At 39.0% G+C, this 25,914-nt stretch overlaps 25 non-coding genes across 25 annotated transcripts; all 25 read right to left on the reverse strand.

Moving 5' to 3' along the window:
• Positions 1–784: 784 nt before the first annotated feature.
• Positions 785–857, reverse strand: trnar-ucg (transfer RNA arginine (anticodon UCG)). Its single transcript has one exon. It is a non-coding gene; the product is annotated as a tRNA-Arg (tRNA).
• A 1,367-nt stretch (positions 858–2,224) lies between these two features.
• trnar-ucg (transfer RNA arginine (anticodon UCG)) lies at positions 2,225–2,297 on the reverse strand. Its single transcript has one exon. It is a non-coding gene; the product is annotated as a tRNA-Arg (tRNA).
• Positions 2,298–3,221: 924 nt separating this feature from the next.
• trnar-ucg (transfer RNA arginine (anticodon UCG)) lies at positions 3,222–3,294 on the reverse strand. Its single transcript has one exon. It is a non-coding gene; the product is annotated as a tRNA-Arg (tRNA).
• A 1,921-nt stretch (positions 3,295–5,215) lies between these two features.
• trnar-ucg (transfer RNA arginine (anticodon UCG)) lies at positions 5,216–5,288 on the reverse strand. Its single transcript has one exon. It is a non-coding gene; the product is annotated as a tRNA-Arg (tRNA).
• A 647-nt stretch (positions 5,289–5,935) lies between these two features.
• trnaq-uug (transfer RNA glutamine (anticodon UUG)) lies at positions 5,936–6,008 on the reverse strand. The gene has a single exon. It is a non-coding gene; the product is annotated as a tRNA-Gln (tRNA).
• Positions 6,009–6,294: 286 nt separating this feature from the next.
• Positions 6,295–6,367, reverse strand: trnar-ucg (transfer RNA arginine (anticodon UCG)). The gene has a single exon. It is a non-coding gene; the product is annotated as a tRNA-Arg (tRNA).
• A 1,285-nt stretch (positions 6,368–7,652) lies between these two features.
• trnar-ucg (transfer RNA arginine (anticodon UCG)) lies at positions 7,653–7,725 on the reverse strand. Its single transcript has one exon. It is a non-coding gene; the product is annotated as a tRNA-Arg (tRNA).
• A 1,921-nt stretch (positions 7,726–9,646) lies between these two features.
• On the reverse strand, positions 9,647–9,719 carry trnar-ucg (transfer RNA arginine (anticodon UCG)). Its single transcript has one exon. It is a non-coding gene; the product is annotated as a tRNA-Arg (tRNA).
• Positions 9,720–10,005: 286 nt separating this feature from the next.
• Positions 10,006–10,078, reverse strand: trnar-ucg (transfer RNA arginine (anticodon UCG)). Its single transcript has one exon. It is a non-coding gene; the product is annotated as a tRNA-Arg (tRNA).
• A 286-nt stretch (positions 10,079–10,364) lies between these two features.
• On the reverse strand, positions 10,365–10,437 carry trnar-ucg (transfer RNA arginine (anticodon UCG)). The gene has a single exon. It is a non-coding gene; the product is annotated as a tRNA-Arg (tRNA).
• A 1,285-nt stretch (positions 10,438–11,722) lies between these two features.
• On the reverse strand, positions 11,723–11,795 carry trnar-ucg (transfer RNA arginine (anticodon UCG)). Its single transcript has one exon. It is a non-coding gene; the product is annotated as a tRNA-Arg (tRNA).
• A 2,557-nt stretch (positions 11,796–14,352) lies between these two features.
• Positions 14,353–14,425, reverse strand: trnar-ucg (transfer RNA arginine (anticodon UCG)). The gene has a single exon. It is a non-coding gene; the product is annotated as a tRNA-Arg (tRNA).
• A 286-nt stretch (positions 14,426–14,711) lies between these two features.
• Positions 14,712–14,784, reverse strand: trnar-ucg (transfer RNA arginine (anticodon UCG)). The gene has a single exon. It is a non-coding gene; the product is annotated as a tRNA-Arg (tRNA).
• A 286-nt stretch (positions 14,785–15,070) lies between these two features.
• Positions 15,071–15,143, reverse strand: trnar-ucg (transfer RNA arginine (anticodon UCG)). The gene has a single exon. It is a non-coding gene; the product is annotated as a tRNA-Arg (tRNA).
• A 1,285-nt stretch (positions 15,144–16,428) lies between these two features.
• trnar-ucg (transfer RNA arginine (anticodon UCG)) lies at positions 16,429–16,501 on the reverse strand. Its single transcript has one exon. It is a non-coding gene; the product is annotated as a tRNA-Arg (tRNA).
• A 1,285-nt stretch (positions 16,502–17,786) lies between these two features.
• trnar-ucg (transfer RNA arginine (anticodon UCG)) lies at positions 17,787–17,859 on the reverse strand. The gene has a single exon. It is a non-coding gene; the product is annotated as a tRNA-Arg (tRNA).
• Positions 17,860–19,142: 1,283 nt separating this feature from the next.
• Positions 19,143–19,215, reverse strand: trnar-ucg (transfer RNA arginine (anticodon UCG)). Its single transcript has one exon. It is a non-coding gene; the product is annotated as a tRNA-Arg (tRNA).
• Positions 19,216–20,139: 924 nt separating this feature from the next.
• On the reverse strand, positions 20,140–20,212 carry trnar-ucg (transfer RNA arginine (anticodon UCG)). The gene has a single exon. It is a non-coding gene; the product is annotated as a tRNA-Arg (tRNA).
• A 286-nt stretch (positions 20,213–20,498) lies between these two features.
• Positions 20,499–20,571, reverse strand: trnar-ucg (transfer RNA arginine (anticodon UCG)). Its single transcript has one exon. It is a non-coding gene; the product is annotated as a tRNA-Arg (tRNA).
• A 286-nt stretch (positions 20,572–20,857) lies between these two features.
• Positions 20,858–20,930, reverse strand: trnar-ucg (transfer RNA arginine (anticodon UCG)). The gene has a single exon. It is a non-coding gene; the product is annotated as a tRNA-Arg (tRNA).
• Positions 20,931–21,854: 924 nt separating this feature from the next.
• trnar-ucg (transfer RNA arginine (anticodon UCG)) lies at positions 21,855–21,927 on the reverse strand. Its single transcript has one exon. It is a non-coding gene; the product is annotated as a tRNA-Arg (tRNA).
• Positions 21,928–23,209: 1,282 nt separating this feature from the next.
• trnar-ucg (transfer RNA arginine (anticodon UCG)) lies at positions 23,210–23,282 on the reverse strand. Its single transcript has one exon. It is a non-coding gene; the product is annotated as a tRNA-Arg (tRNA).
• Positions 23,283–24,206: 924 nt separating this feature from the next.
• On the reverse strand, positions 24,207–24,279 carry trnar-ucg (transfer RNA arginine (anticodon UCG)). The gene has a single exon. It is a non-coding gene; the product is annotated as a tRNA-Arg (tRNA).
• A 922-nt stretch (positions 24,280–25,201) lies between these two features.
• trnaq-uug (transfer RNA glutamine (anticodon UUG)) lies at positions 25,202–25,274 on the reverse strand. Its single transcript has one exon. It is a non-coding gene; the product is annotated as a tRNA-Gln (tRNA).
• Positions 25,275–25,562: 288 nt separating this feature from the next.
• Positions 25,563–25,635, reverse strand: trnar-ucg (transfer RNA arginine (anticodon UCG)). The gene has a single exon. It is a non-coding gene; the product is annotated as a tRNA-Arg (tRNA).
• Between the last annotated feature and the right edge of the window lie 279 nt (positions 25,636–25,914).

The raw sequence follows: 25,914 nt of genomic DNA on the forward strand, positions 1-25,914 counted from the left end.
CCGAATCAGACACAATATTTCTCAGGCCTTTCAGTCTTAGATTATAAAAGTTGAACAACAGTGTCCAAGCTTTTCAAAGCAATGAGACCAATGCCTTATTTCGGGAATTTGCAAACATGTTCAAATTTGCTGAGCTAATGAAATTAAACGACCATGAAGGGACTCGAACGCTCAATCTTCTGATTCGAAGTCAGACGCCTTATCCATTAGGCCACGCAGTCTATGTGATACATTCCTATTTGACATCATACAGACTTTGCTATGCCACAGTAGACATCAAAGTTGTGAACCTGTCCGAATGAGGAAAGCTAGTGATTTTTAACAAGTACAAAGATACTCTTTCCTTCAATCTTGTGATGCATATTCAGACACAATAATTCTCAGGCCTTGCAGTCTTAGATTATTAAAGTTGAACAACAATGTCCAAGCTTTTCAAAGCAACAAGACCAATGCCTTATTTAGGGAAATTGCAAACATGTACGAATTAGCTGAGCTAATGAAATTAAATGACCCTATTTGACATCATACAAACTTTGCTATGCCACAGTAGACATCAAAGTTGTGAACCTGTCCGAATGAGGAAAGCTAGTGATATTTAACAAGTAAGAAGAGACCTTTTCCCTCAATCTTGCGATGCCGAATCAGACACAATATTTCTCAGGCCTTTCAGTCTTAGATTATAAAAGTTGAACAACAGTGTCCAAGCTTTTCAAAGCAATGAGACCAATGCCTTATTTCGGGAATTTGCAAACATGTTCAAATTAGCTTAGCTAATGAAATTAAACGACCACGAAGGGACTCGAACCCTCAATCTTCTGATTCGAAGTCAGACGCCTTATCCATTAGGCCACGCAGTCTATGTGATAACTCCCTATTTGACATCATACAGACTTTGCTATGCCACAGTAGACATCAAAGTTGTGAACCTGTCCGAATGAGGAAAGCTAGTGATATTTAACAAGTAAGAAGAGACCTTTTCCCTCAATCTTGCGATGCCGAATCGGACACAATATTTCTCAGGCCTTTCAGTCTTAGATTATAAAAGTTGAACAACAGTGTCCAAGCTTTTCAAAGCAATGAGACCAATGCCTTATTTCGGGAATTTGCAAACATGTTCAAATTAGCTTAGCTAATGAAATTAAACGACCAAGAAGGGACTCGAACCCTCAATCTTCTGGTTCGAAGTCAGACGCCTTATCCATTAGGCATCGCAGTCTATGTGATACATCCCTATTTGACATCATACAGACTTTGAAATATGCCACAGTAGACATCAAAGTTGTAAACCTGTCCGAATGAGGAAAGCTAGTGATTTTTAACAAGTACAAAGATACTCTTTCCTTCAATCTTGTGATGCAGATTCAGACACAATAATTCTCAGGCCTTGCAGTCTTAGATTATTAAAGTTGAACAACAATGTCCAAGCTTTTCAAAGCAACAAGACCAATGCCTTATTTAGGGAATTTGTAAACATGTTCAAATTAGCTGAGCTAATGAAATTAAACGACCACAAAGGGACTCGAACCCTCAATCTTCTGATTCGAAGTCAGACGCCTTATCCATTAGGCCACGCAGTCTATGTGATAACTCCCTATTTGACATCATACAGACTTTGCTATGCCACAGTAGACATCAAAGTTGTGAACCTGTCCGAATGAGGAAAGCTAGTGATATTTAACAAGTAAGAAGAGACCTTTTCCCTCAATCTTGCGATGCCGAATCAGACACAATATTTCTCAGGGCTTTCAGTCTTAGATTATAAAAGTTGAAGAACAGTGTCCAAGCTTTTCAAAGCAATGAGACCAATGCCTTATTTCGGGAATTTGCAAACATGTTCAAATTAGCTTAGCTAATGAAATTAAACGACCACGAAGGGACTCAAACCCTCAATCTTCTGATTCGAAGTCAGACGCCTTATCCATTAGGCATCACAGTCTATGTGATACATCCCTATTTGACAACATACAGACTTTGAAATATGCCACAGTAGACATCAAAGTTGTGAACCTGTCCGAATGAGGAAAGCTAGTGATATTTAACAAGTAAGAAGAGACCTTTTCCCTCAATCTTGCGATGCCGAATCAGACACAATATTTCTCAGGCCTTTCAGTCTTAGATTATAAAAGTTCAACAACAGTGTCCAAGCTTTTCAAAGGAATGAGACCAATGCATTATTTCGGGAATTTGCAAACATGTTCAAATTAGCTGAGCTAATGAAATTAAACGACCACGAAGGGACTCGAACCCTCAATCTTCTGATTCGAAGTCAGACGCCTTATCCATTAGGCCACGCAGTCTATGTGATACATTCCTATTTGACATCATACAGACTTTGCTATGCCACAGTAGACATCAAAGTTGTGAACCTGTCCGAATGAGGAAAGCTAGTGATTTTTAACAAGTACAAAGATACTCTTTCCTTCAATCTTGTGATGCATATTCAGACACAATAATTCTCAGGCCTTGCAGTCTTAGATTATTAAAGTTGAACAACAATGTCCAAGCTTTTCAAAGCAACAAGACCAATGCCTTATTTAGGGAAATTGCAAACATGTACGAATTAGCTGAGCTAATGAAATTAAATGACCCTATTTGACATCATACAGACTTTGCTATGCCACAGTAGACATCAAAGTTGTGAACCTGTCCGAATGAGGAAAGCTAGTGATATTTAACAAGTAAGAAGAGACCTTTTCCCTCAATCTTGCGATGCCGAATCAGACACAATATTTCTCAGGGCTTTCAGTCTTAGATTATAAAAGTTGAAGAACAATGTCCAAGCTTTTCAAAGCAATGAGACCAATGCCTTATTTCGGGAATTTGCAAACATGTTCAAATTAGCTTAGCTAATGAAATTAAACGACCACGAAGGGACTCAAACCCTCAATCTTCTGGTTTGAAGTCAGACGCCTTATCCATTAGGCATCGCAGTCTATGTGATACGTCCCTATTTGACAACATACAGACTTTGAAATATGCCACAGTAGACATCAAAGTTGTGAACCTGTCCGAATGAGGAAAGCTAGTGATATTTAACAAGTAAGAAGAGACCTTTTCCCTCAATCTTGCGATGCCGAATCAGACACAATATTTCTCAGGCCTTTCAGTCTTAGATTATAAAAGTTCAACAACAGTGTCCAAGCTTTTCAAAGGAATGAGACCAATGCCTTATTTCGGGAATTTGCAAACATGTTCAAATTAGCTGAGCTAATGAAATTAAACGACCACGAAGGGACTCGAACCCTCAATCTTCTGATTCGAAGTCAGACGCCTTATCCATTAGGCCACGCAGTCTATGTGATACATTCCTATTTGACATCATACAGACTTTGCTATGCCACAGTAGACATCAAAGTTGTGAACCTGTCCGAATGAGGAAAGCTAGTGATTTTTAACAAGTACAAAGATACTCTTTCCTTCAATCTTGTGATGCATATTCAGACACAATAATTCTCAGGCCTTGCAGTCTTAGATTATTAAAGTTGAACAACAATGTCCAAGCTTTTCAAAGCAACAAGACCAATGCCTTATTTAGGGAAATTGCAAACATGTACGAATTAGCTGAGCTAATGAAATTAAATGACCCTATTTGACATCATACAGACTTTGCTATGCCACAGTAGACATCAAAGTTGTGAACCTGTCCGAATGAGGAAAGCTAGTGATATTTAACAAGTAAGAAGAGACCTTTTCCCTCAATCTTGCGATGCCGAATCAGACACAATATTTCTCAGGGCTTTCAGTCTTAGATTATAAAAGTTGAAGAACAGTGTCCAAGCTTTTCAAAGCAATGAGACCAATGCCTTATTTCGGGAATTTGCAAACATGTTCAAATTAGCTTAGCTAATGAAATTAAACGACCACGAAGGGACTCAAACCCTCAATCTTCTGGTTCGAAGTCAGACGCCTTATCCATTAGGCATCGCAGTCTATGTGATACATCCCTATTTGACAACATACAGACTTTGAAATATGCCACAGTAGACATCAAAGTTGTGAACCTGTCCGAATGAGGAAAGCTAGTGATATTTAACAAGTAAGAAGAGACCTTTTCCCTCAATCTTGCGATGCCGAATCAGACACAATATTTCTCAGGCCTTTCAGTCTTAGATTATAAAAGTTGAACAACAGTGTCCAAGCTTTTCAAAGCAATGAGACCAATGCCTTATTTCGGGAATTTGCAAACATGTTCAAATTTGCTGAGCTAATGAAATTAAACGACCATGAAGGGACTCGAACGCTCAATCTTCTGATTCGAAGTCAGACGCCTTATCCATTAGGCCACGCAGTCTATGTGATACATTCCTATTTGACATCATACAGACTTTGCTATGCCACAGTAGACATCAAAGTTGTGAACCTGTCCGAATGAGGAAAGCTAGTGATTTTTAACAAGTACAAAGATACTCTTTCCTTCAATCTTGTGATGCATATTCAGACACAATAATTCTCAGGCCTTGCAGTCTTAGATTATTAAAGTTGAACAACAATGTCCAAGCTTTTCAAAGCAACAAGACCAATGCCTTATTTAGGGAAATTGCAAACATGTACGAATTAGCTGAGCTAATGAAATTAAATGACCCTATTTGACATCATACAAACTTTGCTATGCCACAGTAGACATCAAAGTTGTGAACCTGTCCGAATGAGGAAAGCTAGTGATATTTAACAAGTAAGAAGAGACCTTTTCCCTCAATCTTGCGATGCCGAATCAGACACAATATTTCTCAGGCCTTTCAGTCTTAGATTATAAAAGTTGAACAACAGTGTCCAAGCTTTTCAAAGCAATGAGACCAATGCCTTATTTCGGGAATTTGCAAACATGTTCAAATTAGCTTAGCTAATGAAATTAAACGACCACGAAGGGACTCGAACCCTCAATCTTCTGGTTCGAAGTCAGACGCCTTATCCATTAGGCATCACAGTCTATGTGATACATCCCTATTTGACATCATACAGACTTTGAAATATGCCACAGTAGACATCAAAGTTGTAAACCTGTCCGAATGAGGAAAGCTAGTGATATTTAACAAGTAAGAAGAGACCTTTTCCCTCAATCTTGCGATGCCGAATCAGAAACAATATTTCTCAGGCCTTTCAGTCTTAGATTATAAAAGTTGAACAACAGTGTCCAAGCTTTTCAAAGCAATGAGACCAATGCCTTATTTCGGGAATTTGCAAACATGTTCAAATTAGCTAAGCTAATGAAATTAAACGACCACGAAGGGACTCGAACCCTCAATCTTCTGATTCGAAGTCAGACGCCTTATCCATTAGGCCACGCAGTCTATGTGATAACTCCCTATTTGACATCATACAGACTTTGCTATGCCACAGTAGACATCAAAGTTGTGAACCTGTCCGAATGAGGAAAGCTAGTGATATTTAACAAGTAAGAAGAGACCTTTTCCCTCAATCTTGCGATGCCGAATCAGACACAATATTTCTCAGGCCTTTCAGTCTTAGATTATAAAAGTTCAACAACAGTGTCCAAGCTTTTCAAAGGAATGAGACCAATGCCTTATTTCGGGAATTTGCAAACATGTTCAAATTAGCTGAGCTAATGAAATTAAACGACCACGAAGGGACTCGAACCCTCAATCTTCTGATTCGAAGTCAGACGCCTTATCCATTAGGCATGGCAGTCTATGTGATACATCCCTATTTGACATCATACAGACTTTGAAATATGCCACAGTAGACATCAAAGTTGTAAACCTGTCCGAATGAGGAAAGCTAGTGATATTTAACAAGTAAGAAGAGACCTTTTCCCTCAATCTTGCGATGCCGAATCAGACACAATATTTCTCAGGCCTTTCAGTCTTAGATTATAAAAGTTGAACAACAGTGTCCAAGCTTTTCAAAGCAATGAGACCAATGCCTTATTTCGGGAATTTGCAAACATGTTCAAATTAGCTAAGCTAATGAAATTAAACGACCACGAAGGGACTCGAACCCTCAATCTTCTGATTCAAAGTCAGACGCCTTATCCATTAGGCAACACAGTCTATGCGATAACTCCCTATTTGACATCATACAGACTTTGCTATGCCACAGTAGACATCAAAGTTGTGAACCTGTCCGAATGAGGAAAGCTAGTGATATTTAACAAGTAAGAAGAGACCTTTTCCCTCAATCTTGCGATGCCGAATCAGACACAATATTTCTCAGGCCTTTCAGTCTTAGATTATAAAAGTTGAACAACAGTGTCCAAGCTTTTCAAAGCAATGAGACCAATGCCTTATTTCGGGAATTTGCAAACATGTTCAAATTAGCTTAGCTAATGAAATTAAACGACCACGAAGGGACTCGAACCCTCAATCTTCTGATTCGAAGTCAGACGCCTTATCCATTAGGCCACGCAGTCTATGTGATAACTCCCTATTTGACATCATACAGACTTTGCTATGCCACAGTAGACATCAAAGTTGTGAACCTGTCCGAATGAGGAAAGCTAGTGATATTTAACAAGTAAGAATTGACCTTTTCCCTCAATCTTGCGATGCCGAATCAGACACAATATTTCTCAGGCCTTTCAGTCTTAGATTATAAAAGTTGAACAACAGTGTCCAAGCTTTTCAAAGCAATGACACCAATGCCTTATTTCGGGAATTTGCAAACATGTTCAAATTAGCTGAGCTAATGAAATTAAATGACCCTATTTGACATCATACAGACTTTGCTATGCCACAGTAGACATCAAAGTTGTGAACCTGTCCGAATGAGGAAAGCTAGTGATATTTAACAAGCCAGAAGAGACCTTTTCCCTCAATCTTGCGATGCCGAATCAGACACAATATTTCTCAGGCCTTTCAGTCTTAGATTATAAAAGTTGAACAACAGTGTCCAAGCTTTTCAAAGCAATGAGACCAATGCCTTATTTCGGGAATTTGCAAACATGTTCAAATTAGCTTAGCTAATGAAATTAAACGACCACGAAGGGACTCGAACCCTCAATCTTCTGGTTCGAAGTCAGACGCCTTATCCATTAGGCATCGCAGTCTATGTGATACATCCCTATTTGACATCATACAGACTTTGAAATATGCCACAGTAGACATCAAAGTTGTAAACCTGTCCGAATGAGGAAAGCTAGTGATATTTAACAAGTAAGAAGAGACCTTTTCCCTCAATCTTGCGATGCCGAATCAGACACAATATTTCTCAGGCCTTTCAGTCTTAGATTATAAAAGTTGAACAACAGTGTCCAAGCTTTTCAAAGCAATGAGACCAATGCCTTATTTCGGGAATTTGCAAACATGTTCAAATTAGCTTAGCTAATGAAATTAAACGACCACGAAGGGACTCGAACCCTCAATCTTCTGGTTCGAAGTCAGACGCCTTATCCATTAGGCATCGCAGTCTATGTGATACATCCCTATTTGACATCATACAGACTTTGAAATATGCCACAGTAGACATCAAAGTTGTAAACCTGTCCGAATGAGGAAAGCTAGTGATATTTAACAAGTAAGAAGAGACCCTTTCCCTCAATCTTGCGATGCCGAATCAGACACAATATTTCTCAGGCCTTTCAGTCTTAGATTATAAAAGTTCAACAACAGTGTCCAAGCTTTTCAAAGGAATGAGACCAATGCCTTATTTCGGGAATTTGCAAACATGTTCAAATTAGCTGAGCTAATGAAATTAAACGACCACGAAGGGACTCGAACCCTCAATCTTCTGATTCGAAGTCAGACGCCTTATCCATTAGGCCACGCAGTCTATGTGATACATTCCTATTTGACATCATACAGACTTTGCTATGCCACAGTAGACATCAAAGTTGTGAACCTGTCCGAATGAGGAAAGCTAGTGATTTTTAACAAGTACAAAGATACTCTTTCCTTCAATCTTGTGATGCATATTCAGACACAATAATTCTCAGGCCTTGCAGTCTTAGATTATTAAAGTTGAACAACAATGTCCAAGCTTTTCAAAGCAACAAGACCAATGCCTTATTTAGGGAAATTGCAAACATGTACGAATTAGCTGAGCTAATGAAATTAAATGACCCTATTTGACATCATACAGACTTTGCTATGCCACAGTAGACATCAAAGTTGTGAACCTGTCCGAATGAGGAAAGCTAGTGATATTTAACAAGTAAGAAGAGACCTTTTCCCTCAATCTTGCGATGCCGAATCAGACACAATATTTCTCAGGGCTTTCAGTCTTAGATTATAAAAGTTGAAGAACAGTGTCCAAGCTTTTCAAAGCAATGAGACCAATGCCTTATTTCGGGAATTTGCAAACATGTTCAAATTAGCTTAGCTAATGAAATTAAACGACCACGAAGGGACTCAAACCCTCAATCTTCTGGTTCGAAGTCAGACGCCTTATCCATTAGGCATCGCAGTCTATGTGATACATCCCTATTTGACAACATACAGACTTTGAAATATGCCACAGTAGACATCAAAGTTGTGAACCTGTCCGAATGAGGAAAGCTAGTGATATTTAACAAGTAAGAAGAGACCTTTTCCCTCAATCTTGCGATGCCGAATCAGACACAATATTTCTCAGGCCTTTCAGTCTTAGATTATAAAAGTTGAACAACAGTGTCCAAGCTTTTCAAAGCAATGAGACCAATGCCTTATTTCGGGAATTTGCAAACATGTTCAAATTTGCTGAGCTAATGAAATTAAACGACCATGAAGGGACTCGAACGCTCAATCTTCTGATTCGAAGTCAGACGCCTTATCCATTAGGCCACGCAGTCTATGTGATACATTCCTATTTGACATCATACAGACTTTGCTATGCCACAGTAGACATCAAAGTTGTGAACCTGTCCGAATGAGGAAAGCTAGTGATTTTTAACAAGTACAAAGATACTCTTTCCTTCAATCTTGTGATGCATATTCAGACACAATAATTCTCAGGCCTTGCAGTCTTAGATTATTAAAGTTGAACAACAATGTCCAAGCTTTTCAAAGCAACAAGACCAATGCCTTATTTAGGGAAATTGCAAACATGTACGAATTAGCTGAGCTAATGAAATTAAATGACCCTATTTGACATCATACAAACTTTGCTATGCCACAGTAGACATCAAAGTTGTGAACCTGTCCGAATGAGGAAAGCTAGTGATATTTAACAAGTAAGAAGAGACCTTTTCCCTCAATCTTGCGATGCCGAATCAGACACAATATTTCTCAGGCCTTTCAGTCTTAGATTATAAAAGTTGAACAACAGTGTCCAAGCTTTTCAAAGCAATGAGACCAATGCCTTATTTCGGGAATTTGCAAACATGTTCAAATTAGCTTAGCTAATGAAATTAAACGACCACGAAGGGACTCGAACCCTCAATCTTCTGGTTCGAAGTCAGACGCCTTATCCATTAGGCATCGCAGTCTATGTGATACATCCCTATTTGACATCATACAGACTTTGAAATATGCCACAGTAGACATCAAAGTTGTAAACCTGTCCGAATGAGGAAAGCTAGTGATATTTAACAAGTAAGAAGAGACCTTTTCCCTCAATCTTGCGATGCCGAATCAGACACAATATTTCTCAGGCCTTTCAGTCTTAGATTATAAAAGTTGAACAACAGTGTCCAAGCTTTTCAAAGCAATGAGACCAATGCCTTATTTCGGGAATTTGCAAACATGTTCAAATTAGCTAAGCTAATGAAATTAAACGACCACGAAGGGACTCGAACCCTCAATCTTCTGATTCGAAGTCAGACGCCTTATCCATTAGGCCACGCAGTCTATGTGATAACTCCCTATTTGACATCATACAGACTTTGCTATGCCACAGTAGACATCAAAGTTGTGAACCTGTCCGAATGAGGAAAGCTAGTGATATTTAACAAGTAAGAAGAGACCTTTTCCCTCAATCTTGCGATGCCGAATCAGACACAATATTTCTCAGGCCTTTCAGTCTTAGATTATAAAAGTTGAACAACAGTGTACAAGCTTTTCAAAGCAATGAGACCAATGCCTTATTTCGGGAATTTGCAAACATGTTCAAATTAGCTTAGCTAATGAAATTAAACGACCACGAAGGGACTCGAACCCTCAATCTTCTGATTCGAAGTCAGACGCCTTATCCATTAGGCCACGCAGTCTATGTGATATCTCCCTATTTGACATCATACAGACTTTGCTATGCCACAGTAGACATCAAAGTTGTGAACCTGTCCGAATGAGGAAAGCTAGTGATATTTAACAAGTAAGAAGAGACCTTTTCCCTCAATCTTGCGATGCCGAATCAGACACAATATTTCTCAGGCCTTTCAGTCTTAGATTATAAAAGTTCAACAACAGTGTCCAAGCTTTTCAAAGGAATGAGACCAATGCCTTATTTCGGGAATTTGCAAACATGTTCAAATTAGCTGAGCTAATGAAATTAAACGACCACGAAGGGACTCGAACCCTCAATCTTCTGATTCGAAGTCAGACGCCTTATCCATTAGGCCACGCAGTCTATGTGATACATTCCTATTTGACATCATACAGACTTTGCTATGCCACAGTAGACATCAAAGTTGTGAACCTGTCCGAATGAGGAAAGCTAGTGATATTTAACAAGTAAGAATTGACCTTTTCCCTCAATCTTGCGATGCCGAATCAGACACAATATTTCTCAGGCCTTTCAGTCTTAGATTATAAAAGTTGAACAACAGTGTCCAAGCTTTTCAAAGCAATGACACCAATGCCTTATTTCGGGAATTTGCAAACATGTTCAAATTAGCTGAGCTAATGAAATTAAATGACCCTATTTGACATCATACAGACTTTGCTATGCCACAGTAGACATCAAAGTTGTGAACCTGTCCGAATGAGGAAAGCTAGTGATATTTAACAAGCCAGAAGAGACCTTTTCCCTCAATCTTGCGATGCCGAATCAGACACAATATTTCTCAGGCCTTTCAGTCTTAGATTATAAAAGTTGAACAACAGTGTCCAAGCTTTTCAAAGCAATGAGACCAATGCCTTATTTCGGGAATTTGCAAACATGTTCAAATTAGCTTAGCTAATGAAATTAAACGACCACGAAGGGACTCGAACCCTCAATCTTCTGGTTCGAAGTCAGACGCCTTATCCATTAGGCATCGCAGTCTATGTGATACATCCCTATTTGACATCATACAGACTTTGAAATATGCCACAGTAGACATCAAAGTTGTAAACCTGTCCGAATGAGGAAAGCTAGTGATATTTAACAAGTAAGAAGAGACCTTTTCCCTCAATCTTGCGATGCCGAATCAGACACAATATTTCTCAGGCCTTTCAGTCTTAGATTATAAAAGTTGAACAACAGTGTCCAAGCTTTTCAAAGCAATGAGACCAATGCCTTATTTCGGGAATTTGCAAACATGTTCAAATTAGCTTAGCTAATGAAATTAAACGACCACGAAGGGACTCGAACCCTCAATCTTCTGGTTCGAAGTCAGACGCCTTATCCATTAGGCATCGCAGTCTATGTGATACATCCCTATTTGACATCATACAGACTTTGAAATATGCCACAGTAGACATCAAAGTTGTAAACCTGTCCGAATGAGGAAAGCTAGTGATATTTAACAAGTAAGAAGAGACCTTTTCCCTCAATCTTGCGATGCCGAATCAGACACAATATTTCTCAGGCCTTTCAGTCTTAGATTATAAAAGTTCAACAACAGTGTCCAAGCTTTTCAAAGGAATGAGACCAATGCCTTATTTCGGGAATTTGCAAACATGTTCAAATTAGCTGAGCTAATGAAATTAAACGACCACGAAGGGACTCGAACCCTCAATCTTCTGATTCGAAGTCAGACGCCTTATCCATTAGGCCACGCAGTCTATGTGATACATTCCTATTTGACATCATACAGACTTTGCTATGCCACAGTAGACATCAAAGTTGTGAACCTGTCCGAATGAGGAAAGCTAGTGATATTTAACAAGTAAGAATTGACCTTTTCCCTCAATCTTGCGATGCCGAATCAGACACAATATTTCTCAGGCCTTTCAGTCTTAGATTATAAAAGTTGAACAACAGTGTCCAAGCTTTTCAAAGCAATGACACCAATGCCTTATTTCGGGAATTTGCAAACATGTTCAAATTAGCTGAGCTAATGAAATTAAATGACCCTATTTGACATCATACAGACTTTGCTATGCCACAGTAGACATCAAAGTTGTGAACCTGTCCGAATGAGGAAAGCTAGTGATATTTAACAAGCCAGAAGAGACCTTTTCCCTCAATCTTGCGATGCCGAATCAGACACAATATTTCTCAGGCCTTTCAGTCTTAGATTATAAAAGTTGAACAACAGTGTCCAAGCTTTTCAAAGCAATGAGACCAATGCCTTATTTCGGGAATTTGCAAACATGTTCAAATTAGCTTAGCTAATGAAATTAAACGACCACGAAGGGACTCGAACCCTCAATCTTCTGGTTCGAAGTCAGACGCCTTATCCATTAGGCCACGCAGTCTATGTGATACATTCCTATTTGACATCATACAGACTTTGCTATGCCACAGTAGACATCAAAGTTGTGAACCTGTCCGAATGAGGAAAGCTAGTGATTTTTAACAAGTACAAAGATACTCTTTCCTTCAATCTTGTGATGCATATTCAGACACAATAATTCTCAGGCCTTGCAGTCTTAGATTATTAAAGTTGAACAACAATGTCCAAGCTTTTCAAAGCAACAAGACCAATGCCTTATTTAGGGAAATTGCAAACATGTACGAATTAGCTGAGCTAATGAAATTAAATGACCCTATTTGACATCATACAGACTTTGCTATGCCACAGTAGACATCAAAGTTGTGAACCTGTCCGAATGAGGAAAGCTAGTGATATTTAACAAGTAAGAAGAGACCTTTTCCCTCAATCTTGCGATGCCGAATCAGACACAATATTTCTCAGGGCTTTCAGTCTTAGATTATAAAAGTTGAAGAACAGTGTCCAAGCTTTTCAAAGCAATGAGACCAATGCCTTATTTCGGGAATTTGCAAACATGTTCAAATTAGCTTAGCTAATGAAATTAAACGACCACGAAGGGACTCAAACCCTCAATCTTCTGGTTCGAAGTCAGACGCCTTATCCATTAGGCATCGCAGTCTATGTGATACATCCCTATTTGACAACATACAGACTTTGAAATATGCCACAGTAGACATCAAAGTTGTGAACCTGTCCGAATGAGGAAAGCTAGTGATATTTAACAAGTAAGAAGAGACCTTTTCCCTCAATCTTGCGATGCCGAATCAGACACAATATTTCTCAGGCCTTTCAGTCTTAGATTATAAAAGTTGAACAACAGTGTCCAAGCTTTTCAAAGCAATGAGACCAATGCCTTATTTCGGGAATTTGCAAACATGTTCAAATTTGCTGAGCTAATGAAATTAAACGACCATGAAGGGACTCGAACGCTCAATCTTCTGATTCGAAGTCAGACGCCTTATCCATTAGGCCACGCAGTCTATGTGATACATTCCTATTTGACATCATACAGACTTTGCTATGCCACAGTAGACATCAAAGTTGTGAACCTGTCCGAATGAGGAAAGCTAGTGATTTTTAACAAGTACAAAGATACTCTTTCCTTCAATCTTGTGATGCATATTCAGACACAATAATTCTCAGGCCTTGCAGTCTTAGATTATTAAAGTTGAACAACAATGTCCAAGCTTTTCAAAGCAACAAGACCAATGCCTTATTTAGGGAAATTGCAAACATGTACGAATTAGCTGAGCTAATGAAATTAAATGACCCTATTTGACATCATACAAACTTTGCTATGCCACAGTAGACATCAAAGTTGTGAACCTGTCCGAATGAGGAAAGCTAGTGATATTTAACAAGTAAGAAGAGACCTTTTCCCTCAATCTTGCGATGCCGAATCAGACACAATATTTCTCAGGCCTTTCAGTCTTAGATTATAAAAGTTGAACAACAGTGTCCAAGCTTTTCAAAGCAATGAGACCAATGCCTTATTTCGGGAATTTGCAAACATGTTCAAATTAGCTTAGCTAATGAAATTAAACGACCACGAAGGGACTCGAACCCTCAATCTTCTGGTTCGAAGTCAGACGCCTTATCCATTAGGCATCGCAGTCTATGTGATACATCCCTATTTGACATCATACAGACTTTGAAATATGCCACAGTAGACATCAAAGTTGTAAACCTGTCCGAATGAGGAAAGCTAGTGATATTTAACAAGTAAGAAGAGACCTTTTCCCTCAATCTTGCGATGCCGAATCAGACACAATATTTCTCAGGCCTTTCAGTCTTAGATTATAAAAGTTGAACAACAGTGTCCAAGCTTTTCAAAGCAATGAGACCAATGCCTTATTTCGGGAATTTGCAAACATGTTCAAATTAGCTAAGCTAATGAAATTAAACGACCACGAAGGGACTCGAACCCTCAATCTTCTGATTCGAAGTCAGACGCCTTATCCATTAGGCCACGCAGTCTATGTGATAACTCCCTATTTGACATCATACAGACTTTGCTATGCCACAGTAGACATCAAAGTTGTGAACCTGTCCGAATGAGGAAAGCTAGTGATATTTAACAAGTAAGAAGAGACCTTTTCCCTCAATCTTGCGATGCCGAATCAGACACAATATTTCTCAGGCCTTTCAGTCTTAGATTATAAAAGTTGAACAACAGTGTACAAGCTTTTCAAAGCAATGAGACCAATGCCTTATTTCGGGAATTTGCAAACATGTTCAAATTAGCTTAGCTAATGAAATTAAACGACCACGAAGGGACTCGAACCCTCAATCTTCTGATTCGAAGTCAGACGCCTTATCCATTAGGCCACGCAGTCTATGTGATATCTCCCTATTTGACATCATACAGACTTTGCTATGCCACAGTAGACATCAAAGTTGTGAACCTGTCCGAATGAGGAAAGCTAGTGATATTTAACAAGTAAGAAGAGACCTTTTCCCTCAATCTTGCGATGCCGAATCAGACACAATATTTCTCAGGCCTTTCAGTCTTAGATTATAAAAGTTCAACAACAGTGTCCAAGCTTTTCAAAGGAATGAGACCAATGCCTTATTTCGGGAATTTGCAAACATGTTCAAATTAGCTGAGCTAATGAAATTAAACGACCACGAAGGGACTCGAACCCTCAATCTTCTGATTCGAAGTCAGACGCCTTATCCATTAGGCCACGCAGTCTATGTGATACATTCCTATTTGACATCATACAGACTTTGCTATGCCACAGTAGACATCAAAGTTGTGAACCTGTCCGAATGAGGAAAGCTAGTGATATTTAACAAGTAAGAATTGACCTTTTCCCTCAATCTTGCGATGCCGAATCAGACACAATATTTCTCAGGCCTTTCAGTCTTAGATTATAAAAGTTGAACAACAGTGTCCAAGCTTTTCAAAGCAATGACACCAATGCCTTATTTCGGGAATTTGCAAACATGTTCAAATTAGCTGAGCTAATGAAATTAAATGACCCTATTTGACATCATACAGACTTTGCTATGCCACAGTAGACATCAAAGTTGTGAACCTGTCCGAATGAGGAAAGCTAGTGATATTTAACAAGCCAGAAGAGACCTTTTCCCTCAATCTTGCGATGCCGAATCAGACACAATATTTCTCAGGCCTTTCAGTCTTAGATTATAAAAGTTGAACAACAGTGTCCAAGCTTTTCAAAGCAATGAGACCAATGCCTTATTTCGGGAATTTGCAAACATGTTCAAATTAGCTTAGCTAATGAAATTAAACGACCACGAAGGGACTCGAACCCTCAATCTTCTGGTTCGAAGTCAGACGCCTTATCCATTAGGCATCGCAGTCTATGTGATACATCCCTATTTGACATCATACAGACTTTGAAATATGCCACAGTAGACATCAAAGTTGTAAACCTGTCCGAATGAGGAAAGCTAGTGATATTTAACAAGTAAGAAGAGACCTTTTCCCTCAATCTTGCGATGCCGAATCAGACACAATATTTCTCAGGCCTTTCAGTCTTAGATTATAAAAGTTGAACAACAGTGTCCAAGCTTTTCAAAGCAATGAGACCAATGCCTTATTTCGGGAATTTGCAAACATGTTCAAATTAGCTTAGCTAATGAAATTAAACGACCACGAAGGGACTCGAACCCTCAATCTTCTGGTTCGAAGTCAGACGCCTTATCCATTAGGCATCGCAGTCTATGTGATACATCCCTATTTGACATCATACAGACTTTGAAATATGCCACAGTAGACATCAAAGTTGTAAACCTGTCCGAATGAGGAAAGCTAGTGATATTTAACAAGTAAGAAGAGACCTTTTCCCTCAATCTTGCGATGCCGAATCAGACACAATATTTCTCAGGCCTTTCAGTCTTAGATTATAAAAGTTCAACAACAGTGTCCAAGCTTTTCAAAGGAATGAGACCAATGCCTTATTTCGGGAATTTGCAAACATGTTCAAATTAGCTGAGCTAATGAAATTAAACGACCACGAAGGGACTCGAACCCTCAATCTTCTGATTCGAAGTCAGACGCCTTATCCATTAGGCCACGCAGTCTATGTGATACATTCCTATTTGACATCATACAGACTTTGCTATGCCACAGTAGACATCAAAGTTGTGAACCTGTCCGAATGAGGAAAGCTAGTGATATTTAACAAGTAAGAATTGACCTTTTCCCTCAATCTTGCGATGCCGAATCAGACACAATATTTCTCAGGCCTTTCAGTCTTAGATTATAAAAGTTGAACAACAGTGTCCAAGCTTTTCAAAGCAATGACACCAATGCCTTATTTCGGGAATTTGCAAACATGTTCAAATTAGCTGAGCTAATGAAATTAAATGACCCTATTTGACATCATACAGACTTTGCTATGCCACAGTAGACATCAAAGTTGTGAACCTGTCCGAATGAGGAAAGCTAGTGATATTTAACAAGCCAGAAGAGACCTTTTCCCTCAATCTTGCGATGCCGAATCAGACACAATATTTCTCAGGCCTTTCAGTCTTAGATTATAAAAGTTGAACAACAGTGTCCAAGCTTTTCAAAGCAATGAGACCAATGCCTTATTTCGGGAATTTGCAAACATGTTCAAATTAGCTTAGCTAATGAAATTAAACGACCACGAAGGGACTCGAACCCTCAATCTTCTGGTTCGAAGTCAGACGCCTTATCCATTAGGCATCGCAGTCTATGTGATACATCCCTATTTGACATCATACAGACTTTGAAATATGCCACAGTAGACATCAAAGTTGTAAACCTGTCCGAATGAGGAAAGCTAGTGATATTTAACAAGTAAGAAGAGACCTTTTCCCTCAATCTTGCGATGCCGAATCAGACACAATATTTCTCAGGCCTTTCAGTCTTAGATTATAAAAGTTGAACAACAGTGTCCAAGCTTTTCAAAGCAATGAGACCAATGCCTTATTTCGGGAATTTGCAAACATGTTCAAATTAGCTTAGCTAATGAAATTAAACGACCACGAAGGGACTCGAACCCTCAATCTTCTGGTTCGAAGTCAGACGCCTTATCCATTAGGCATCGCAGTCTATGTGATACATCCCTATTTGACATCATACAGACTTTGAAATATGCCACAGTAGACATCAAAGTTGTAAACCTGTCCGAATGAGGAAAGCTAGTGATATTTAACAAGTAAGAAGAGACCTTTTCCCTCAATCTTGCGATGCCGAATCAGACACAATATTTCTCAGGCCTTTCAGTCTTAGATTATAAAAGTTCAACAACAGTGTCCAAGCTTTTCAAAGGAATGAGACCAATGCCTTATTTCGGGAATTTGCAAACATGTTCAAATTAGCTGAGCTAATGAAATTAAACGACCACGAAGGGACTCGAACCCTCAATCTTCTGATTCGAAGTCAGACGCCTTATCCATTAGGCCACGCAGTCTATGTGATACATTCCTATTTGACATCATACAGACTTTGCTATGCCACAGTAGACATCAAAGTTGTGAACCTGTCCGAATGAGGAAAGCTAGTGATTTTTAACAAGTACAAAGATACTCTTTCCTTCAATCTTGTGATGCATATTCAGACACAATAATTCTCAGGCCTTGCAGTCTTAGATTATTAAAGTTGAACAACAATGTCCAAGCTTTTCAAAGCAACAAGACCAATGCCTTATTTAGGGAAATTGCAAACATGTACGAATTAGCTGAGCTAATGAAATTAAATGACCCTATTTGACATCATACAGACTTTGCTATGCCACAGTAGACATCAAAGTTGTGAACCTGTCCGAATGAGGAAAGCTAGTGATATTTAACAAGTAAGAAGAGACCTTTTCCCTCAATCTTGCGATGCCGAATCAGACACAATATTTCTCAGGGCTTTCAGTCTTAGATTATAAAAGTTGAAGAACAGTGTCCAAGCTTTTCAAAGCAATGAGACCAATGCCTTATTTCGGGAATTTGCAAACATGTTCAAATTAGCTTAGCTAATGAAATTAAACGACCACGAAGGGACTCAAACCCTCAATCTTCTGGTTCGAAGTCAGACGCCTTATCCATTAGGCATCGCAGTCTATGTGATACATCCCTATTTGACAACATACAGACTTTGAAATATGCCACAGTAGACATCAAAGTTGTGAACCTGTCCGAATGAGGAAAGCTAGTGATATTTAACAAGTAAGAAGAGACCTTTTCCCTCAATCTTGCGATGCCGAATCAGACACAATATTTCTCAGGCCTTTCAGTCTTAGATTATAAAAGTTGAACAACAGTGTCCAAGCTTTTCAAAGCAATGAGACCAATGCCTTATTTCGGGAATTTGCAAACATGTTCAAATTTGCTGAGCTAATGAAATTAAACGACCATGAAGGGACTCGAACGCTCAATCTTCTGATTCGAAGTCAGACGCCTTATCCATTAGGCCACGCAGTCTATGTGATACATTCCTATTTGACATCATACAGACTTTGCTATGCCACAGTAGACATCAAAGTTGTGAACCTGTCCGAATGAGGAAAGCTAGTGATATTTAACAAGTAAGAAGAGACCTTTTCCCTCAATCTTGCGATGCCGAATCAGACACAATATTTCTCAGGCCTTTCAGTCTTAGATTATAAAAGTTGAACAACAGTGTCCAAGCTTTTCAAAGCAATGAGACCAATGCCTTATTTCGGGAATTTGCAAACATGTTCAAATTAGCTTAGCTAATGAAATTAAACGACCACGAAGGGACTCGAACCCTCAATCTTCTGATTCGAAGTCAGACGCCTTATCCATTAGGCCACGCAGTCTATGTGATAACTCCCTATTTGACATCATACAGACTTTGCTATGCCACAGTAGACATCAAAGTTGTGAACCTGTCCGAATGAGGAAAGCTAGTGATATTTAACAAGTAAGAATTGACCTTTTCCCTCAATCTTGCGATGCCGAATCAGACACAATATTTCTCAGGCCTTTCAGTCTTAGATTATAAAAGTTGAACAACAGTGTCCAAGCTTTTCAAAGCAATGACACCAATGCCTTATTTCGGGAATTTGCAAACATGTTCAAATTAGCTGAGCTAATGAAATTAAATGACCCTATTTGACATCATACAGACTTTGCTATGCCACAGTAGACATCAAAGTTGTGAACCTGTCCGAATGAGGAAAGCTAGTGATATTTAACAAGCCAGAAGAGACCTTTTCCCTCAATCTTGCGATGCCGAATCAGACACAATATTTCTCAGGCCTTTCAGTCTTAGATTATAAAAGTTGAACAACAGTGTCCAAGCTTTTCAAAGCAATGAGACCAATGCCTTATTTCGGGAATTTGCAAACATGTTCAAATTAGCTTAGCTAATGAAATTAAACGACCACGAAGGGACTCGAACCCTCAATCTTCTGGTTCGAAGTCAGACGCCTTATCCATTAGGCATCGCAGTCTATGTGATACATCCCTATTTGACATCATACAGACTTTGAAATATGCCACAGTAGACATCAAAGTTGTAAACCTGTCCGAATGAGGAAAGCTAGTGATATTTAACAAGTAAGAAGAGACCTTTTCCCTCAATCTTGCGATGCCGAATCAGACACAATATTTCTCAGGCCTTTCAGTCTTAGATTATAAAAGTTGAACAACAGTGTCCAAGCTTTTCAAAGCAATGAGACCAATGCCTTATTTCGGGAATTTGCAAACATGTTCAAATTAGCTAAGCTAATGAAATTAAACGACCACGAAGGGACTCGAACCCTCAATCTTCTGATTCGAAGTCAGACGCCTTATCCATTAGGCCACGCAGTCTATGTGATAACTCCCTATTTGACATCATACAGACTTTGCTATGCCACAGTAGACATCAAAGTTGTGAACCTGTCCGAATGAGGAAAGCTAGTGATATTTAACAAGTAAGAAGAGACCTTTTCCCTCAATCTTGCGATGCCGAATCAGACACAATATTTCTCAGGCCTTTCAGTCTTAGATTATAAAAGTTGAACAACAGTGTCCAAGCTTTTCAAAGCAATGAGACCAATGCCTTATTTCGGGAATTTGCAAACATGTTCAAATTAGCTTAGCTAATGAAATTAAACGACCACGAAGGGATTCGAACCCTCAATCTTCTGATTCGAAGTCAGACGCCTTATCCATTAGGCCACGCAGTCTATGTTATAACTCCCTATTTGACATCATACAGACTTTGCTATGCCACAGTAGACATCAAAGTTGTGAACCTGTCCGAATGAGGAAAGCTAGTGATATTTAACAAGTAAGAAGAGATCTTTTCCCTCAATCTTGCGATGCCGAATCAGACACAATATTTCTCAGGCCTTTCAGTCTTAGATTATAAAAGTTCAACAACAGTGTCCAAGCTTTTCAAAGGAATGAGACCAATGCCTTATTTCGGGAATTTGCAAACATGTTCAAATTAGCTGAGCTAATGAAATTAAACGACCACGAAGGGACTCGAACCCTCAATCTTCTGATTCGAAGTCAGACGCCTTATCCATTAGGCCACGCAGTCTATGTGATACATTCCTATTTGACATCATACAGACTTTGCTATGCCACAGTAGACATCAAAGTTGTGAACCTGTCCGAATGAGGAAAGCTAGTGATTTTTAACAAGTACAAAGATACTCTTTCCTTCAATCTTGTGATGCATATTCAGACACAATAATTCTCAGGCCTTGCAGTCTTAGATTATTAAAGTTGAACAACAATGTCCAAGCTTTTCAAAGCAACAAGACCAATGCCTTATTTAGGGAAATTGCAAACATGTACGAATTAGCTGAGCTAATGAAATTAAATGACCCTATTTGACATCATACAGACTTTGCTATGCCACAGTAGACATCAAAGTTGTGAACCTGTCCGAATGAGGAAAGCTAGTGATATTTAACAAGTAAGAAGAGACCTTTTCCCTCAATCTTGCGATGCCGAATCAGACACAATATTTCTCAGGCCTTTCAGTCTTAGATTATAAGAGTTGAACAACAGTGTCCAAGCTTTTCAAAGCAATGAGACCAATGCCTTATTTCGGGAATTTGCAAACATGTTCAAATTAGCTTAGCTAATGAAATTAAACGACCACGAAGGGACTCGAACCCTCAATCTTCTGGTTCGAAGTCAGACGCCTTATCCATTAGGCATCGCAGTCTATGTGATACATCCCTATTTGACATCATACAGACTTTGAAATATGCCACAGTAGACATCAAAGTTGTAAACCTGTCCGAATGAGGAAAGCTAGTGATATTTAACAAGTAAGAAGAGACCTTTTCCCTCAATCTTGCGATGCCGAATCAGACACAATATTTCTCAGGCCTTTCAGTCTTAGATTATAAAAGTTGAACAACAGTGTCCAAGCTTTTCAAAGCAATGAGACCAATGCCTTATTTCGGGAATTTGCAAACATGTTCAAATTAGCTAAGCTAATGAAATTAAACGACCACGAAGGGACTCGAACCCTCAATCTTCTGATTCGAAGTCAGACGCCTTATCCATTAGGCCACGCAGTCTATGCGATAACTCCCTATTTGACATCATACAGACTTTGCTATGCCACAGTAGACATCAAAGTTGTGAACCTGTCCGAATGAGGAAAGCTAGTGATATTTAACAAGTAAGAAGAGACCTTTTCCCTCAATCTTGCGATGCCGAATCAGACACAATATTTCTCAGGCCTTTCAGTCTTAGATTATAAAAGTTGAACAACAGTGTCCAAGCTTTTCAAAGGAATGAGACCAATGCCTTATTTCGGGAATTTGCAAACATGTTCAAATTAGCTGAGCTAATGAAATTAAACGACCACGAAGGGACTCGAACCCTCAATCTTCTGATTCGAAGTCAGACGCCTTATCCATTAGGCCACGCAGTGTATGTGATACATTCCTATTTGACATCATACAGACTTTGCTATGCCACAGTAGACATCAAAGTTGTGAACCTGTCTGAATGAGGAAAGCTAGTGATTTTTAACAAGTACAAAGATACTCTTTCCTTCAATCTTGTGATGCATATTCAGACACAATAATTCTCAGGCCTTGCAGTCTTAGATTATTAAAGTTGAACAACAATGTCCAAGCTTTTCAAAGCAACAAGACCAATGCCTTATTTAGGGAAATTGCAAACATGTACGAATTAGCTGAGCTAATGAAATTAAATGACCCTATTTGACATCATACAGACTTTGCTATGCCACAGTAGACATCAAAGTTGTGAACCTGTCCGAATGAGGAAAGCTAGTGATATTTAACAAGTAAGAAGAGACCTTTTCCCTCAATCTTGCGATGCCGAATCAGACACAATATTTCTCAGGCCTTTCAGTCTTAGATTATAAGAGTTGAACAACAGTGTCCAAGCTTTTCAAAGCAATGAGACCAATGCCTTATTTCGGGAATTTGCAAACATGTTCAAATTAGCTTAGCTAATGAAATTAAACGACCACGAAGGGACTCGAACCCTCAATCTTCTGGTTCGAAGTCAGACGCCTTATCCATTAGGCATCGCAGTCTATGTGATACATCCCTATTTGACATCATACAGACTTTGAATATGCCACAGTAGACATCAAAGTTGTAAACCTGTCCGAATGAGGAAAGCTAGTGATATTTAACAAGTAAGAAGAGACCTTTTCCCTCAATCTTGCGATGCCGAATCAGACACAATATTTCTCAGGCCTTTCAGTCTTAGATTATAAAAGTTGAACAACAGTGTCCAAGCTTTTCAAAGCAATGAGACCAATGCCTTATTTCGGGAATTTGCAAACATGTTCAAATTAGCTGAGCTAATGAAATTAAACGACCACGAAGGGACTCGAACCCTCAATCTTCTGATTCGAAGTCAGACGCCTTATCCATTAGGCCACGCAGTCTATGTGATACATTCCTATTTGACATCATACAGACTTTGCTATGCCACAGTAGACATCAAAGTTGTGAACCTGTCCGAATGAGGAAAGCTAGTGATTTTTAACAAGTACAAAGATACTCTTTCCTTCAATCTTGTGATGCATATTCAGACACAATAATTCTCAGGCCTTGCAGTCTTAGATTATTAAAGTTGAACAACAATGTCCAAGCTTTTCAAAGCAACAAGACCAATGCCTTATTTAGGGAAATTGCAAACATGTACGAATTAGCTGAGCTAATGAAATTAAATGACCCTATTTGACATCATACAGACTTTGCTATGCCACAGTAGACATCAAAGTTGTGAACCTGTCCGAATGAGGAAAGCTAGTGATATTTAACAAGTAAGAAGAGACCTTTTCCCTCAATCTTGCGATGCCGAATCAGACACAATATTTCTCAGGCCTTTCAGTCTTAGATTATAAGAGTTGAACAACAGTGTCCAAGCTTTTCAAAGCAATGAGACCAATGCCTTATTTCGGGAATTTGCAAACATGTTCAAATTAGCTTAGCTAATGAAATTAAACGACCACGAAGGGACTCGAACCCTCAATCTTCTGGTTCGAAGTCAGACGCCTTATCCATTAGGCATCGCAGTCTATGTGATACATCCCTATTTGACATCATACAGACTTTGAAATATGCCACAGTAGACATCAAAGTTGTAAACCTGTCCGAATGAGGAAAGCTAGTGATATTTAACAAGTAAGAAGAGATCCTTTTCCCTCAATCTTGCGATGCCGAATCAGACACAATATTTCTCAGGCCTTTCAGTCTTAGATTATAAAAGTTGAACAACAGTGTCCAAGCTTTTCAAAGCAATGAGACCAATGCCTTATTTCGGGAATTTGCAAACATGTTCAAATTAGCTAGCTAATGAAATTAAACGACCACGAAGGGACTCGAACCCTCAATCTTCTGATTCGAAGTCAGACGCCTTATCCATTAGGCCACGCAGTCTATGTGATAACTCCCTATTTGACATCATACAGACTTTGCTATGCCACAGTAGACATCAAAGTTGTGAACCTGTCCGAATGAGGAAAGCTAGTGATATTTAACAAGTAAGAAGAGACCTTTTCCCTCAATCTTGCGATGCCGAATCAGACACAATATTTCTCAGGCCTTTCAGTCTTAGATTATAAAAGTTGAACAACAGTGTCCAAGCTTTTCAAAGCAATGAGACCAATGCCTTATTTCGGGAATTTGCAAACATGTTCAAATTAGCTAAGCTAATGAAATTAAACGACCACGAAGGGACTCGAACCCTCAATCTTCTGACTCGAAGTCAGACGCCTTATCCATTAGGCCACGCAGTCTATGTGATACATTCCTATTTGACATCATACAGACTTTGCTATGCCACAGTAGACATCAAAGTTGTGAACCTGTCCGAATGAGGAAAGCTAGTGATTTTTAACAAGTACAAAGATACTCTTTCCTTCAATCTTGTGATGCATATTCAGACACAATAATTCTCAGGCCTTGCAGTCTTAGATTATTAAAGTTGAACAACAATGTCCAAGCTTTTCAAAGCAACAAGACCAATGCCTTATTTAGGGAAATTGCAAACATGTACGAATTAGCTGAGCTAATGAAATTAAATGACCCTATTTGACATCATACAGACTTTGCTATGCCACAGTAGACATCAAAGTTGTGAACCTGTCCGAATGAGGAAAGCTAGTGATATTTAACAAGTAAGAAGAGACCTTTTCCCTCAATCTTGCGATGCCGAATCAGACACAATATTTCTCAGGCCTTTCAGTCTTAGATTATAAGAGTTGAACAACAGTGTCCAAGCTTTTCAAAGCAATGAGACCAATGCCTTATTTCGGGAATTTGCAAACATGTTCAAATTAGCTTAGCTAATGAAATTAAACGACCACGAAGGGACTTGAACCCTCAATCTTCTGGTTCAAAGTCAGACGCCTTATCCATTAGGCAACGCAGTCTATGTGATACATCCCTATTTGACATCATACAGACTTTGAAATATGCCACAGTAGACATCAAAGTTGTAAACCTGTCCGAATGAGGAAAGCTAGTGATATTTAACAAGTAAGAAGAGACCTTTTCCCTCAATCTTGCGATGCCGAATCAGACACAATATTTCTCAGGCCTTTCAGTCTTAGATTATAAAAGTTGAACAACAGTGTCCAAGCTTTTCAAAGCAATGAGACCAATGCCTTATTTCGGGAATTTGCAAACATGTTCAAATTAGCTAAGCTAATGAAATTAAACGACCACGAAGGGACTCGAACCCTCAATCTTCTGATTCGAAGTCAGACGCCTTATCCATTAGGCCACGCAGTCTATGTGATAACTCCCTATTTGACATCATACAGACTTTGCTATGCCACAGTAGACATCAAAGTTGTGACCCTGTCCGAATGAGGAAAGCTAGTGATATTTAACAAGTAAGAAGAGACCTTTTCCCTCAATCTTGCGATGCCGAATCAGACACAATATTTCTCAGGCCTTTCAGTCTTAGATTATAAAAGTTGAACAACAGTGTCCAAGCTTTTCAAAGGAATGAGACCAATGCCTTATTTCGGGAATTTGCAAACATGTTCAAATTAGCTGAGGTAATGA

This window comes from Oncorhynchus kisutch, unplaced genomic scaffold (genome assembly GCF_002021735.2).
Source record: "Oncorhynchus kisutch isolate 150728-3 unplaced genomic scaffold, Okis_V2 scaffold931, whole genome shotgun sequence".
Classification (NCBI taxonomy): domain Eukaryota; kingdom Metazoa; phylum Chordata; class Actinopteri; order Salmoniformes; family Salmonidae; genus Oncorhynchus; species Oncorhynchus kisutch.